General features: G+C 36.0%; 1 protein-coding gene across 1 annotated transcript in view; it reads left to right on the top strand.

Annotated features, from left to right (window-relative positions):
* Positions 1–18137, top strand: part of cdh12 (cadherin 12, type 2 (N-cadherin 2)) — a 410646-nt gene that overhangs the window by 294048 nt on the left and 98461 nt on the right. The window lies entirely within an intron of this gene.

The raw sequence follows: 18137 nt of genomic DNA, 5'->3' as shown, positions 1-18137 counted from the left end.
AATGTAAAAATGAATACCGATCATTATCATCTATTCCTGGAAGCAGGAAACAAAGTACGTTATTCTTAAAAATTTGCTGCAATTGAGGATGAGTTAGGATACAAAAACATTATAATCAGTTAAAATTTTCAAATAATGGATATGATAAAAAAAATACATATTAAGCCTATTAAATTTAAATAAAAGTCAACTTTATTACAGTCAACTTAAAGGAATGCTAAACCTTTGTTTACTTTTTTCCCTTGTACTCAGGGCCGGATTTACAAATTTGCCACCCTGAGGCCACCCTCAGTCGCCGCCCCCCCCCCCCCCCAGTGCGCGTTCGCGAACAGGGGGGGGGGGTTGCGAGCGCATATGCACGAATGGGGGGGGGGTTGCAAGCACGCATGCGCCATAGGCCAAACTTGCATACGGAGCAGTGGGGAGAAGTCTCCATTGCTTCGTATGGGAACACAAATATTTACACGATCTTTGTGCGACGGCGCGGCATGCCGCCCCCAGATTTCTGCCGCCCTAGGCCCGGGCCTTTGTGACCTCTCCACAAATCCGGGCCTGCTTGTACTTGTTTAAAAGAAATATTAAGATGTGGTTTTTATGTTTTCTTTTAAACTTTACCTTGTCTGGACTCTCCCCTTATTCACTTCTTTTCGCCCTCCTTATCCCTTTCCTAGCCTCTGTTGCAATATTTCAAAATTCTAGTGATATACAATGGTTTGGAGTATTCCTAGATTCTGGAATATGTCAGTCACTAAAGTAAGTCCTGGATACCGACGCAGTGTTGAAGGAGGGCCTACATGACAGGGCCGGCAACATGAGAGGGGATTGATCAACACAGGTTATCTGAGTATAAAAAGAAAGGGGGCAGCGTAGTCAGACAGACAATGCAGGAAAGCAGTCTTCCAACTGGTATGCCAGCAGCAACACAAGTTCCCACCGCCCTCCCTATGTTTAAAAAACATATAACAAAGTTAGCATCCTGGGGTTGCACAAAAGGCAGGGATTTTGGTAAGTTAAAAGGTTTAAGCAGCTTAATTAGCAGTCACAGCTTTGAAGGGTACCTTACCAGTCTGCCGGGCATGGTGGTATGGTATTGGACAGTACTGGACCACTGTGGCAACCCCTATGGTGGGTACCCATGGCAATGTTGGATATGGTCAGATACTTACCTAGGGGCGTGGACCCTTGTGGATGGTTTGTTTAAGAGTATTGGTGTGGATATTATAATGTTATGCGTACTTACTGAGCTAGGTACAAGCAGCTAATGGGTATTGCTGGTATTTGGAAGGTCAGACTGGCAGAGGGCCTTACCAATTGTTACAAATTGTTACGATGTTATACTATGTTAATAATGGTACAGGTATGGGATTCATTATCCGGAAACCCATTATCCAGAAAGTTCCAAATTATGGGAGGGTCATCTCCCATAGACTCCATTATAATCAAATAATTCACATTTTCACATTTATATTCACATATTTTTACCTTTTCTCTGTAATAATAATATAGTAATAACAGTACCTTGTACTTGATCCCAACTAAGATATAATTGATCTTTGTTGGAAGCAAAACAATCCTATTGGGGTTATTTAATGTTTAAATGATTTTTTACTAGACTTAAAATATAAAGTTACAAATTATGGAAAGACCTCTTATCGGGAAAACATCAGGTCCCGAGCATTCTGGATAATAAGTCCCTTACCTGTACTAACAAATAATGGTTATGCACATTGTTATTCAAATATATACAATGTTCAATGTGCTGCTAGTCATAGAGGTAGGGAATAAAAAAATGTACTTGGTTACTGGGTTAGACATACATACATGTAGAAAAAAAATATAAAAAATCTACGCTATACCATCTCAGATATCTTTTGTTCAAAGTGGAAGTAACCAAATAAAATTTTACTTTCAGAGGCAAATGTATTAATTTTAAGCTGCACTAGAAAATCACTATGTTCAAAAAGTTGCACTAGAAAATCACATGCCTATGATTAAGTACCCTTTAAATACGAAACGCGTAAGGCTACTTTGGCTTTTATGTATGGATAAATAAACTTTCAGAGTTCTTATTTTAACTATGTTGCTTCCTGATTACTTCTCAATATCCGGATGTGCCTGCCAGCAATACTTCTAATGTGATTTTATTAATTTTAAGCGTCATTCTTTTGGTTATTTTTTAACTAAAAATTCTTGCTATCTATGATCTAAACCATACTGTAGAATGGTGTTGAAGTGACAGAATGCATTCTGCAAGTTAGATGTAGTTGGGTGGGCCAAATATAATGAGACAGATTTAAAAATCTGATGTGTAAAATACATGGAAGATTTGATATCTGACACAACTCACCTGTCAGAATGGAATGCTGCATGCTGTGCCTGCATCTGACAATACAGAGTCTGAAATGGAGAGGAAGACTTTTTATTCTCATTAAAATATATTGTTTGTCATATGCAGATGCAGGAACAAAACACACCATTCATTTTTCTTACCCAATTTACATTACAGCAGGGGAGATCAGATTTTGTAGCATCCCACAAAAGCTTGAGCGTGGTCGTGCTGTTTCATGATAAGATTTTGTGGGTCAAATAAAGTCTCACCCACAAAATGTCATCAAAATCTCTCATGTAATTTAGCTCTAGAAAACCTCAATTGGAGAAAAAAAACATGACCATGGAAATAATGTTGCCTTAATTAACAAAATGCAATCACAATGAAAGTTTGTTCCTAATGTCCTTAACAGTTTTATTTTGTTTAAGAATTCAATTTGTTATAAATGAATGGGAAGTTTAATAATGAAAATTTATGTTTCAACATAATGTCAGGACTAAAAACACTTAAAAGATAGTTATGTAAAAGTTAAGTATATTAAGATATAGTTTTGACTTTCTTAAATTAAAAACACAATGCTAGGACCCAGCTATAGAGACAAAATATATTCCTTGAAGAATGACAACTATGTGAAAACATTTCAATATAAAAATAGACAATTGCATTTTCTATAAATCTCTATATCTATAACCTTGATGCTATCATGTAATGCATTTAGGGGGAAAGGAGTAGCTTTGCCTCCAGCAATGAGAAATATAAAGGTAGGTTCTACACATGAGGACTGCTACACCGCAGAATGATCCTACAGTCTTCTGTTAAATTCAAATAGCTGATTACTGTGAATAGCCCATTCCAAATGCTACAGTATTTTGCTTTTGGCAAAATAAAGAAACATGCAGTGTAATCAAGAGTTTAATATTGGGGATTGGAATTATATCTCAATCATTTTTTTCTCCTTAACTTTAGCTGGTTAATTCTTGCAGTCATGTTCAGTGGTGCTTCCCTTAAAAGAGATGAAATTTCACTTAAAAAATGAAAATGGGAATTTACATTTTACCATTACCAGGAATGGCAAAAATGCCTCTTGCCACCCCTGGTAAAATATTGTCTCCCCTTGTTCCATGACAGAAACAACACATTTATTTAAACATATTATTTAATAATTATTTTTCTGTTTGAATGTTCCTCATAAATTACTGCAAAATACATTCTACGGAAAATTTATATAAGCACATAAACACATACTTGTTTTTTAACTTACAATGACCTACAATCCTCTCAGGACCTCATTAGCTGCTTGGGCAAGACTTAAAGGATATGTTACAGGCTTTATGTTCATATCTGATATGCTGTAATTAACATTTGCCATTATCTGAGGCCAATATTCAGAGGCAACACAGTATATGGCTATTTAATTGTCATAATTGATAGAAGTGTATTATTTCTAAAACTGCTTTACTTAAAATGTAGTCAGTAAAAGTGTAATAGTTAGACATTACAATGTAAATCCATGTAGAGAAATACTGCTTGAATAGATGCATTTTTCTTTTTGTATTTACTCTATTTGGATGTTTTTTTTTTTTTAAAATGGGCTATATGCATTAAAAAAAATATAGAAAACATCAATGGACATCATTTATGGCTAAATCAGTCATATTTGACTGCAATAATATATCTGGCCCTGGTCCAGGCTTCTAAACAGCCGACCATCACTTGGATACTTAGGGTAAGAAATGGCTTTACCAGGGTCACAAATATAGGATATACAGTATCTAATACAACTATGTCTAAAACAACTGGACTTTTCTAAGTTTATCTTGAAAATGTTTCACCACTCATCTAGAGCTCAAATGACTGGTAGGGAATTCAAAAATTGAATACTATTGTATTGTATACTATTTTGTTTTTCCTTTTTTTTTTTTACATACTGTATATAACTGTATGTGGTACTTGACTGTATGTGCAACTAGACCAGATATTACATTTAATATCCGTACAAAAATACACTAAGGTTTGAAAGACATCTGACCATTCATATGAAGTATCACATTTCTAGAATTCAAGTAAAGAATGTTACCAAGCCCAGCTGCAGCTCTGTAGGACATAGGATGGAGACCTGTTTATATGTCTCTACCACTGATGTAGTTAAACATCTAATAATATGGCAAAAAAGAGCACATTGGGTTAGCTGCCTAAATTATTTGAGTGTTTTTGTCCATAATAATTTCTAGCACAAAGAATGTAAATCAAGTAGCAGAGGCACATTTGTTGGAAGCCTCTAGGTCCTAGTCCCTTTTCAGCTAGGCTTTCTACCAGTGATTACAAGTAAGTTTTTCTATAGTCTACCAATGCAACTTGCAAACCCTGTTAATTCTCACAACAGATATCTGGACTGTATAAAGAACCTAAAACAGCAGAGTAGAGCAGCTGCTTACCTGGCCGACATCTTCTTTGCAACTGAAGACACTTCAGGTCTCACCGCTGACACGGACCCTGCTTGCCTATGCGCAGTTTAAGCAGATTTCCTTCTACCTTCAACTGCGTATGCGCAAGCAGGTTCATATCGGTGGTGAGACCCAAAGTGTCTTTAGTTGCAAAGAAGATGTTGGCCAGGTATGCTGCTGCACTACTCTGCTGTTTTAGCTTGGGGTTAGTGATAGGGACACTAGCGATAAGGGAGAGGTGGGGGGGGGGTCAAGGCTGTGATAGTTAAGGGGGCTTTTAGCCCAGGGGTATAGTTCTCCTTTAAGGTAGTTAAGATAATGATCCCATATGACAAGACATATGTCAAGACAGCTGTGATGAATTTATATGATTGTAACATTTTAAAGACTTGAGTGACTCAATACTGGCCTTATCATAAAATAGTGAACAAATATTTTAAATACATTCAAGAACAGTGAGTAAAGGAAGAGTCACAAAGCTATAAAATGGTAACAGAGAATGTTATGCAGAAGTGTTCTCATAAACCCTAACCCTGGCAGTCAAGAGATAAAATAAAGTAATAATATACAATGTAATTTTACATTACTATCATTTAACAGTCTGATGACAAGTAATAATTCACATTTTAAAAATGTACAGTCTATTAGTGTGCATTTACTTCCAAATTCATGACAATGTAATAATTCTAAAATATGATTCGGTATAAATTAATAATAAAGGATTTTCAGAAGCGAAGGATTCTGTGGAGAGCTCTTATCTGTGACCCATGTTTTTAGCTTCACCACATTTTTTGAGCCATTTCCTTTTATTACCATTTGTCCCAATTTTTTCCTCCATTACCCTCAGTAATATTGATTAAAAAAAAAAAAAGTAATTTGAACTCAAGCTGGGCTTGAAAAAACTTCAGGTATAAAATGTAAGAATTACACAAAATGAATACAGTCTATATTGATATATCGTTTTCTGCCAAACAATTCAAGACTATGCTGGGATAAATCATTTCAACAAATTGTTGCAGTATTTATTTGAGGCAAAAGTCCAGTCAGTGAACACATATATGATATAACATTATTTCATATCATATCATGGTATACATGTGGGTTTACATTTCCTTGTCCTAATGTCAGGGCAAATTGACACATGTTTGGGAGGTGAAGATTAAGATGAATTACAAGCAAGTCTGGCAAAGTTTAAATCAAAGGTACAGAGGTTAAATCAAATTTTATGGTCAAACTTCAGGCACAAGGCAGGACTGACAACCTACAAGTCTAGTCAATAATGCATGTCAAATCAATATCCAGAAGTTCAATGCAAATCAAGCACTAGGGGGGAAAGTAGAGCTTACCCATGATCAGGCAATGCAGTCAGTGAGGCGTTTAGTAGCAGATCTTCATGCCATGCAGTGCTGTGATGTTTCCTGAACCAGTGCTAAGCTCCTCATCTGGGTGCAATGAAGTCGCTGCTACCTGACCCATGTGGCATCCAGAACCCTTTAAAAACAGTTAACAAATAAAAGATAAAGTAGTATATATCACATGAGGAAGATACTTACCCCCCAAATGTAATAAAAGGCACAATGTTTGTTGTGTTGCAAAGGTTACGTCATTTTATTTAATATTACATAACCCCATAAAACTTTTATTCAGATAAGGGTCTGTTACTATTTCTATTTCATAAGTTCCTGCTTTTATCTTATACCATTCAATTCGTATTTTAGAGGCAGATTTATCAGCATTCAGTTTTAGAGCTTTTAGAGCTTTAAAACCACAAATAAACTAATTACGAAAAAATCTACTCATTTATTAAACCATCAAAATTGAAAAAGCACAAACAAATTAAAATGCAAAACAAAAATGAAAAGAACACAAAAACATTTTTCATAGTTTTTATGTTTTCCTGCAAATCTTTGTGGACTTTCATATAATAAAAAATTCAAAAACCTCTAAAACCACAGATTAAATAAAGATTATTACAGCGTACATGACCTCGACATCTTTTATATGACATATTCTTACATTTGCATTTTTTGTGGTTTTGATGCATAATAAATAAATGGAGAAAAATCTAGTGATGCACTAATCTGTCCTGTTTCGGTGAAAAATTAGCAAATCTTTGAAAAGATTTGTTGAATGGTGTAAATGATGCACTTCAAAAAAATTATTTTATTTTTTTTGGGACATGCTTAATTTTCTTGACGCTTACAAATCTTTCCTCAGCCACATGGAAATTTGCCGCAAATCCATGCCTGCCGAAACATTTCACTCATCACTAGAAAAATCTTTTTTTACACAAGCAAATCAAGTTTTATGCAAAAAATATGAATCATGAAAAACAGTTACAAACTTTAGTAAATGCTCCTATTAGTGTTGTGGAAGGGCAGACTGACGGGGGGCTCAGGAGATCGTTTTGTACTGTAATGTGATTTATACTTGTTAGTTAATTGTTGATAATTATCTCTATGTATGGCCTGTCAAAAAAATAGGTGTGGTTGTGTCAAAAAAGTTGTGTGGTAACCACATTTCATAAATTTTTCTTGCAGTTTTTCAGCGAAGCAAAACGGATTCGCTCATCACTACTTATATATGTTCATTCAAATATGTTAATGTTTGCACTGTTGTAACTGTAATAAAACTGTGCCATTATCATTTCCAATGATGATATTGTCAAACATTTTATTTTGATTAGTTAGGTGAGCGAGTATTGGATGACGCATAGGTCAAGCAGTTGAAATACACCACAAACTGCCCCCTGCAGCTTCATTTGATTAGGAAACGCTTGAATCCTTTCATACAGACACTTTTCAGCCAATAATGCATATTGTATGTGCCATCAGTCTTACAGCATAGATCTGTTATCATAAAGATTGCTGTACCTGCAGATATATCAAAGGAACCCTGGTTAAATTGCAGATGCTATAGAAGTCACTGAGAAATATATCAACAGAGGTAACTGTGAGCTAAGACACAGAGAACGCGATAGATCGGTGCATCTTGAATTTCTTGAATCGATTAATTATACCACATTTTAAAAAGCTGTAGTATCCTTTATTTATATAGTGCCATCCTATATTCATATAATGCCAACATTATGCTAAAAATCATTTATTATTATCTTATATTCTAAGTTTACTATCTTTTTAATAGAAGACATACACTAGTTTTCTCAGGAAACTAATGTCCTCAGGAGCAAATTAACCTAACTGTATATTTTTGGAGTGTGGGAGATAATTAAAGGCAACCCACACAGGCACAGGAGAAAATACACACAGGGCCACAACAGTGCAAGACAGCAGAGGGACAACATTTTTACAACAGAATGCAAAAGAAGAACAACATAATTAAATTGGGGGGGGGGGGTGGGAGTCAGGTAACTTTATTTCATCCATCGCTTTAAAGGGGTTACCTTAGCAACTAGAGTGTGGTTTGAGAGCCTGGTACAGGAGAGGACATGATTAGAAAAATAATAGTAATAAAGTTATGAGTAATAAAAAGTAACAATAAAAATTACATAGAATTGTGGCCTCACAGAGCAATAGTTTTATGACTGCTGGGGTCAGTAACCCCCCCCCCCCCCCCCCCCCCCCGCTGAAAGTTGGAAAGATAAGGGGAAATAATTCATAAACAATAAAAAAATAAATAATGAAAACCAAAATAAAGTTGTTTAGAATTGGTCATTCTATAAGATACTAAACTACCAGAATGAATACTTAATCGACAGATAGTTTACAGTACAATTTGTTAAGTGGCCTATTAACTCTTTTACTGCCAAGCACGTATGGCATACGTGCTGGCAGTAAAAGGCCTTAAACGCCAACGACGTGTCCCATACGTCGTTGGTGTTTAAGGTCTTCTCTCTGCAGCGGCGGCATGTGCCGAGGGGGTGCCCAGGGGGGCTGTCATCAGGGTCCTGCAAGCCGATCGCTCGCAGGACCCTCCAGGAAGCAGCAGACGCGATCGCATCGCGTCTGCTGCTTCCTGCTTCCTCGCTCTCCCCCAGCGCCGGCGCCACTGAAGGAGGAGGAGATCGGTCTTCAGGACAGGTAAGGAGTATTATTTTTTTTTTGCATTTATACACTTACACACACTTTTACATACATTTATACACACTTACATACATTTACACACACTTACAGCACACATTTTAGCATTTTTTTTTGTTTGTTTGTTTGATTTTTTTTTTCATTTTTCACACTTTTATACACTTATTTACACTTATTTACACTCATATACACACTTACACACTATCACACAACTTTTACACATGTACACACATGTATACACAAACACTTTTTTTTTTTTCATTTTACCACTTTGTTTTTAGTTTCTTTTACCTAAAAACTGTTTATTTTGACAGCGTAACTATTGGATCAGATATTCTGACCTCTAATTACACTGTCATGTGACTTATTTTGTTGTTTCACTGATTTGCACAATTTTTGTGGTTTTATTGCATTTTTATCCCTGTATATGTGTTCCTAATCTGTTTTTAGCGTAGCTTTGCCAGGTGTAACTTTGGTGTACAAAAATAACTTTACCTATTTTGAATTCATCAGAATGTGTACTTTCCAAAAATATATGGTTTTGTGGGGGTCTCGGTATAGTTAGGGGGGTTACTGCACATAATACGCTGACAGGGGGCTCTGTGTGCAAAAGCTGAGCTGGCAGGCGAGAAATCCTTATGCGCTATTTTCATTTTGGGTTCAGTACATTCCGCAGACTTTGATATATCTATGCATATTGGGCATCAAACTGTTCAGTAGGCCTCTGGTGTTCCTATTTGGGGTGACTTGCCTTTGTACGCAAGAAATTGTGTGAGATAAATGCGGCAAATTGCTAAATTTTTAGGCGATTTTCTGAAATGTCATAAAAACCAATAACTTTAGGAAAGCTCTGCAGATTGGTACTTTGGTGTAGAAAGGACTCTTTACCCTTGTTGGATTTGTCAGAATGTGTACTTTCCAAAAATATATGGTTTTGTGGGGGTCACTGTATAGTTAGGGGAAGTTTTGGCACATAATACACTGACAGGGGGCTCTGTGTGCAAAAGCTGAGCTGGCAGGCGAGAAATCCTTATGCGGTATTTTCATTTTGGGTTCAGTACATACCGCAGACTTTGGTATATCTATGCATATTGGGCATCAAACTGTTCAGTAGGCCTCTGGTGTTCCTATTTGGGGTGACTTGCTTTTGTACGCAAGAAATTGTGTGAGATAAATGCAGCAAATTGCAACATTTTTAGGCGATTTTCTGAAATGTCATAAAAACCAATAACTTTAGGAAAGCTCTGCAGATTGGTACTTTGGTGTAGAAAGGACTCTTTACCCTTGTTGGATTTGTCAGAATGTGTACTTTCCAAAAATATATGGTTTTGTGGGGGTCACTGTATAGTTAGGGGAAGTTTTGGCACATAATACACTGACAGGGGGCTCTGTGTGCAAAAGCTGAGCTGGCAGGCGAGAAATCCTTATGCTGTATTTTCATTTTGGGTTCAGTACATACCGCAGACTTTGGTATATCTATGCATATTGGGCATCAAACTGTTCAGTAGGCCTCTGGTGTTCCTATTTTGGGTGATTTGTCTTTATCTGATCTTTATCAAGAAATTGTGAGAGATAAATGCGGCAAATTGCAACATTTTTATGCGATTTTCGAAATGTCATATAAATCTGCAAACTTAGGAAAGCTTTACAGCTTGGTACTTTGAAGCAAGAAGAAATGTTTACCCATCATAGATTCGGGGGGATGTGTACTTTCCAAAAATATATGGCTTTCTGGGGTGAGCATACTTTTTTGTAGCATTATCCCACATAAAGGATGTAAATGTGTTAATTTTGCAGGAGCTGAAATGATAGATCATATGGGGGTATGTTCCCATTGGGGCCCCTACATGCCACATACTTAGGTAAACCTATACATATTGGGCATCAAACTGTTCAGTGGACCCCTGGCGTTCATATTTAGGGTGTTTTATCTTGGTACCTAATGCTATGTGGGAGATAAGATGCTGCAAAGTGGAAGCTTTGAGGGGATTTTTGGAAATGTCATCAAAATTGCTAACTTTAGAAAAGCTGTGCGGCTTGGTACTTTGGAGTAGAAAGACATGGGTACCCATTTTAGATTCAGGGGAATGTGTACTTTCCAAAAATATATGACTTTCTGGGGTAAGCGTACTTTTTACTAGCTTCATCCCACATATAATGATGTAAATGTGTTGATTTTGCAGGAGCTGAAATGACAGAAATGACAGTACATATGGGGGTATGTTCACATTGGGGCCCCTACATGCCACATACTTAGGTAAACCTATACATATTGGGCATCAAACTGTTCAGTGGACCCCTGGTGTTCAAATTTAGGATGTTTTATCTTGGTACCTAATGCTATGTGGGAGATAAGATGCTGCAAAGTGGAAGCTTTGAGGGGATTTTTGGAAATGTCATCAAAATTGCAAACTTTAGAAAAGCTGTGTGGCTTGGTACTTTGGAGTAGAAAGACATGGGTACCCATTTTAGATTCGGGGGAATGTGTACTTTCCAAAAATATATGACTTTCTGGGGTGAGCGTACTTTTTACTAGCTTTATCCCACATATAATGATGTAAATGTGTTGATTTTGCAGGAGCTGAAATGACACAAGTGACAGTACATATGGGGGTATGTTCACATTGGGGCCCCTACATGCCACATACTTAGGTAAACCTATACATATTGGGCATCAAACTGTTCAGTGGACCCCTGGCGTTCAAATTTAGGGTGTTTTATCTTGGTACCTAATGCTATGTGGGAGATAAGATGCTGCAAAGTGGAAGCTTTGAGGGGATTTTTGGAAATGTCATCAAATTTGCTAACTTTAGAAAAGCTGTGCGGCTTGGTACTTTGGAGTAGAAAGACATGGGTACCCATTTTAGATTCGGGGGAATGTGTACTTTCCAAAAATATATGACTTTCTGGGGTGAGCGTACTTTTTACTAGCTTTATCCCACATATAATGATGTAAATGTGTTGATTTTGCAGGAGCTGAAATGATAGAAATGACAGTACATATGGGGTATGTTCACATTGGGGCCCCTACATGCCACATACTTAGGTAAACCTATACATATTGGGCATCAAACTGTTCAGTGGACCCCTGGCGTTCATATTTAGGGTGTTTTATTTGGTTACTTTATGACCTGTAGGAGATAAGATACTATAGACTGGAAGCTTTGAAGCGATTTTTTAAAAAAATCAAAAATTTTGATAAAAACCAATAACTTTAGGAAAGCATTGTGACTTGATAGTTTGGAGTAGACAGACAGTTATGCCTATTCTGTATTCCCCAGAATCTGTTCTTTCCAAAAATGTACAATTTTCTGGGATTAACCTTCTGTTAGTGGAACTTTTGGCCTTGAAATCTAAAGTATGCAGCTTTCTGGAGCAGTGCTTTGGAAATTTGGTAGTGTACTGCTGGGAGTTTTTGACCTATACAAGTGAGAAATCTCCATAAAACTATATATATTTGGTATTGGCATGTTCAGGAGACATGGGACTTTCCAAATCAGTTGTATATTCGTGCATAAAATAATTTTTGTTTCTAGTATATGTGATTATATTATGGAAAATTTGATTTTTTTGCATTTTTAGACATTTAGAAGCCTATATCTTGTTACAGAATTGTAATTACACAAAAATTCTACCATATTTTGAAAGCTTAGGTTGTTCTGAAAAAAACGATATATTGTTTTCCTGGGTAAACTAAAAGTCCCCCTGAGGAAAGGCCCCTAAAGTGAAACAGTGCAAAATGTTCAAAAACTGTCTGGCAATACAAGTTCTGCTTTGACCAAAACAGCTGGCAATAAAAGGGTTAAGGAATTTAGCCAAATTGGTTTCAGTAAATATTGCCCTTTAACATACTTTCCCTTGATCCCCCATTTAGTGATGGGCTGTGTGCTCCCTCAGAGATCACATGACCAGAAATAACACAGCTCTAACTGCAACAAAAGACAGAACTCTGTCCATTTATTGGCTGATGGGGTCTAGCATGTATGTGTGCCTTGGCTTGTTTGTGTGCGCTGTGAATTCCATGATACCAGGAGGCGGCCCCTAATTCTTAGAATGGCAATTTTCTATTTAGGAGTACCCAATAGCAAATGCTACTATTAAAGTAATTTTTTTTGAAAATCGTTTATTTGGAAGAAGCAGGGTTTTACTTATAAATTTGTTTATGCAATGTATTTTTTATAGAGACCTACATTATTTGGGGGTATAATTTTCCTTTAACTTAAAGGTGAACCACCCCTTTAAGTATGGCAATAGAAATTGGAAATATTGCTAAATATTGGAAATATGTAACATATATGATAAACATAATATATTTTGTATGCAACCATTTTTTTGTCAATAAATGCTAAATATTTGTTTAACGTGATCATCATTGTCCTTAGTTATGCAGTTGCCATAGGCCTATTTAATGTACTTCTCAAAAGCAATCTCTATTATCGCCAGGAGAGGCTAGCCCCTATGACACATTGCTAACATCAAGGGAACACAGAACACAGTGAGGCTCAATTATAAACACTGGGCAAATTTACACCTGGGCAGTAACTCATTGCAACTAAGCACTGATTAGCTTTCTTCACCAGCTGCAAGTAGAACAATAAAAGCAAACATCTGTTTGGTTGCCATGGGTAACTGCCCAGGTGCAAATTTGCCCAGTGCTTATAAATAACTCCCTTTGACTGGCTGCACCATCAAGTATTACAACCAACACTTGTATAAGTATTGTCCATCAATGGTGATCAGGCCAGAGTTAAGGAAATGCTGCTGCTTAAGTTTAAGATGATATTTTCCCATCTAACTGCAGCATACAGTAGCTGTAGCCATAGGTATATACTACAGTATACATTTATGAGCATTTATGTGGTGCCATGTGCAAGTCTCCATTTTTAAATATTAATTGAGTAGCAGGATTACCCTTTGTTACTTTTGAATCCAGCATTGTGGTTGAAAATTGTGGTTGGGTAATACCCCATTACTTCTATTTTATCATTAATTGGTAGCACATTGTCAGCATTAAGGGAGGGGCCCTTCTTAGTATCCTCCTGTTCATGTTTTTATGTGAAAGGGAAGTACTTTTTGAGATATTTAATTAACATTTGTTATGTGGGCTTATCTATAAGATTTGCTTATGCAATGCCTGATAGTTGCCAGGGGAATGGTTTAATTGGTTTCATAAAGGTTATATAATTTGGTTCATTATTGATTGGTTTTTACTTCTGCATGGTATTGAAATGTAATCATTTTGTTTTCAGCATGTTTTGTGTTTAAATTGCCTTTTTACCTTCATCAATGACTATGAATAGATATATTTCTTAATCATTTGTATAAAGCATATGCAACACTTAATTAAGCATAATCTTGAGTTTTTGTTTTCCCCTCTCCTTTTGAACAAATCCTGCTGCTAGATATACAGCATGTAAGCATCTGTCATGGGCTAAAAGAGGCTTTAGTTATAGGAACACATTCTATTTGTTTCTTTCTCAGTAATTGAAAAAAGCAAACATATATACTGCCAGGGGATTAAAGTAAACCAGCATTTGTTAAACTGAACTTAAGGTATTTGATGATTTCATTAGTAATAAAAGATTGGTTTGAGCATAAATGGTTGTTGGTAGTCATTTAATCTAATTGCACTAATGAGTCAATGTCTACCTTTGTCGCAAAAACTCAAGAAAAAAGGCTCAATAACACAGTTAAATGCTGATGACTGAAAAAAGACACCAAAACCATCCCAACTAGATTCAGACAAATGTGTATCAAAAATAAAGCAAGCAATGATAGTCAAAGTAGGTAAGTCCATTCAAGGGAAATCACAAAGTATTGTTTTAATGTTTGTTGGTTGTTACATCTAATGAAATTATTTATGAAAATCTATGGTTACTGTCATACATTATGTGGCTATTAGTGGATACAAGAATCTGTTTTGTTACTACAGACGAAGAAGACAGATCTGTACACTAAGGATAACCATACAAGGGCATATTTAAGCTGCCAATTCAGTAACTACAGGCTGAGCGAGCAACTTATCTGCCTGAATATGGACCTGCTCCAACTTCCTCTCTGATCCCATTGAGGAGTGGTCCATACCAGTACATTGATGCAGGCCTATTCTAATGGTCTGCATTGACATCATAAACAAAAAGCAAAGTTCAAATCACTGGGGGTGCCAAATGTTGTGTATTTCTGTTGGTGCACAATGTAGCAATCATCTTCTTCCATTTCTTTATTCTTTAGTTGCCCCCAGGCCAGCTTTAAGCTTTAGGCTTTAAGCTTTAGGCTTTAAGCTTGGCTTTACACTTGACTTTACATACAACAGAGCTTCTGCACAGTAATGCTTGGCTTTGCACTCTACAGTGTAAAAGCTCTATTGTGCTTCTATAGATATACCCCAGGATTTAAGTTTTAAGTTTGCTGTTTCACATTTATTTATAACATTTATAACATGGCAGATGAGACTGCTCCATGCTGGCTTTCAGCAAAACAGGAAAAGGAGAATGAATCATAATAAACACAAGTGAAAAGATGTTTTCAGCTCACATTCACAGCTTTCACTGATTTTTGTGATTTTGATCATTGACAAATCAATTGCATGGTAAGGCCCTACAAGCAAGTTATGTAGCAATTACTTCCTGCCCTTTGGCTCACCCTTTAGTTGCCGACACATGCTTAATGGTGAACTGAATCACAGACTTCTAGTTACAGCAATATATATATGTATCAACTTGTAGTTAGGCAGGTTAGGTATAGGCATTATGGTTGAACTTGATGGACGTATGTCTTTTTTCAACCCAACTTACTATGTTACTATGTTACTATGTTAGTTTCAAAGTCTTGTTAGATAGCTTCTTTTTGTCTAGAGGTAAGAAGATGGAGGGAGGGACTTAACAAGAGCTTGCCTTGATTTTCTGCTTGATGTCATGGGTGTAAATACAAGTAAAGTATGATTTGAACTTCTGTTTCTGTTGGTTTAAGTGTCTTAGCATTTCCTTCTGCTAAAAAGATTGCATGAATATAGCAGAGAATTTTGACTGAATTCCCTTACGCAAAAAAGTTCAACTGATGGATATTTAATGCATTTTTCAGAAGGTCATTACATTATCTTTCTCCCATCATGTTTCTAAACATTAACCATACTTTAGTCATATTAATGCTTTTCTTACTGAATTGCCACAGACAGCAGATATGTTTTATTTAAAAATATGGTTTTCCAGCTCATTGAATATCTATGAACATCATTTTTCTTTTAAGGTACATTCCAGCTGCTCAGCTATTTTCCACACTTCCAAATCTATTTCTATTTCTGGCATAAAAGCAAAGGCATGACATTTTTCAACACAACACTTATTATTAGATAAACAATTAAAAGCAATAATTTAACATGCATTGTTAATAACATGGATGCTAATTAAGGCTAATTATTTGTAATTATAACATGGAGTGAACAAAAAGAATGAAATCAATTTCCACACATTTTTACATAGCAATAAGCAATCTAACATTCTATACTGCATATTTACCAATATAAAAAAGGAATTTGTATTGCTTTTCCATATTTTAATTTGATTATATTACTGATGAACATTTTATAGCAATCAAGATCTATCAAAAACCTGCTCTGATACTGGTAATTAGATTATATAATGTGCCATGGAGCTCAGATCCAGCAATAAAAGCAAAAACTTAACCTAATGATTGTCTGTAGGCTTTTTCTTGTTTTGCCAGCCACATTTTGAATGAATTTATATATAGATAAACATATACATATACAGTTAGTACCAGGGTAGGGAACAGGGAATTAGAGGTTTGCCCATTCTCTCCCCCCTTTAATTTGCTGTTTTGCATTGGCTCAGAAAACCAAAAGAGTGACACTCTTTCTGATTCAAATGTTTTAGCACTAAAAGTCGCAGAGAAAAAGTAGCAAACTTTTCAAGATGTCGAATGTCTGACATTTACTAAAACAGACTTTTTAGTCAATGTCAGACATTTGTAGGAATTTTTAAAAAGAAAAAAATTAGAGATGCTAGAGTTTTAATAAATCTGCCCCTCAGTATCTGTTTCCATTTCCTCCTTCTTTTTATAAAATCCACTCCTTTCCCACTTTGCACCCATTTGATTTTTACTGCCCAGCATTGTGCCCTATTTTTTTCTTTTCATTTTACCTCCAAATTTAGAAGATATCTTTTGTGTATTTTTATGTTTAAACAATTAATCTTGATCTACCAATTAACATATCATTTCAAACTTTTAATTCAATTGTCACAGCCATGGTGTTTTTCTCCTTGCTGTATTATGCAAAAATAACCACATTGTTACTTGCCCTCTGTCTTGCAGTGGCTGGAATGAATTTATTGTCATGTTTAGGTAATACTTTATTCAGCATCAAGGGCTGTTTTTGTATTCTATAAATCTGAGGCCAACCTTTACTCACTAACATTATCATATGTACTTTTATTTGGGGTAGTTTGGACTAGAGTAGTAGGTTGGGTTCTTAGAGGTGGGAAGGGAGCAGGAAAGGTGACATGTCCATAGTCTACCGTTAAAAACGTATACACTTTTTTTTGAGCTTTGCAATTATCTGCTCTGGGTATTGTGCAGCATCTTTAATTTCACAGGTTTTATAGGAAGATAACCTTTTATTTATTTTGATGTCAGTATAGTTGGAATTCACATAAAATAGATTTTTATTACACAGTAATGATTTAAGCACTTTGTTGTGGGGTCTAAAAAATATAGATTTATTGCCAAGGCAGTTCTTATGGTATTGCGTATACTGTTTATCATATTCAGCATGGCCTCAGAAACTGAACATAAAATAAACTTAGTACATTTTCACTTACAAGCCCCTATGTGTAACATAATGACTCACTCCAATGTACAGTATATCATGTAATGTACTAGTTCTCAAACTTTTTTTACTGAAACACGCACATACGGTGAGCTGCAAACACTAAATATCTCACATCTCCTTCTTTTGACTAGTGATGAGCTAATCTGTCCCATTTTGCTTTGCCAAAAAATTAATAAAAATTAATAAAAATTAGCGCAATGCGGCAACCACACTGCTTTTGCATGTGTCATGTTTTTACAAATGCACCCTTTTTTGTGCGACCACACCTTTTTTATGTGACTGTACCTTTTTTACATGACCGCACAACCGCAACAGCAACCATCCGTGTCTGGCAAAAAAAATATGATCATCACTACACTTCATTTTGCTTTTAATATATCAACCATCTCTTGTATTAAACTGGCTAAAACACGCTCACCGCTGAGCTTGCTCCTGGCAAGACAAAATGCATTGAACACAAACAACTCCGACTTTGGTAA

The sequence above is a fragment of the Xenopus tropicalis genome, chromosome 6 (genome assembly GCF_000004195.4).
Source record: "Xenopus tropicalis strain Nigerian chromosome 6, UCB_Xtro_10.0, whole genome shotgun sequence".
In the NCBI taxonomy this organism is placed as follows: Eukaryota; Metazoa; Chordata; class Amphibia; order Anura; family Pipidae; genus Xenopus; species Xenopus tropicalis.
The sequence above is the reverse complement of the archived record's forward strand: the minus strand, read 5'-3'. Positions and strand labels throughout refer to the sequence as shown.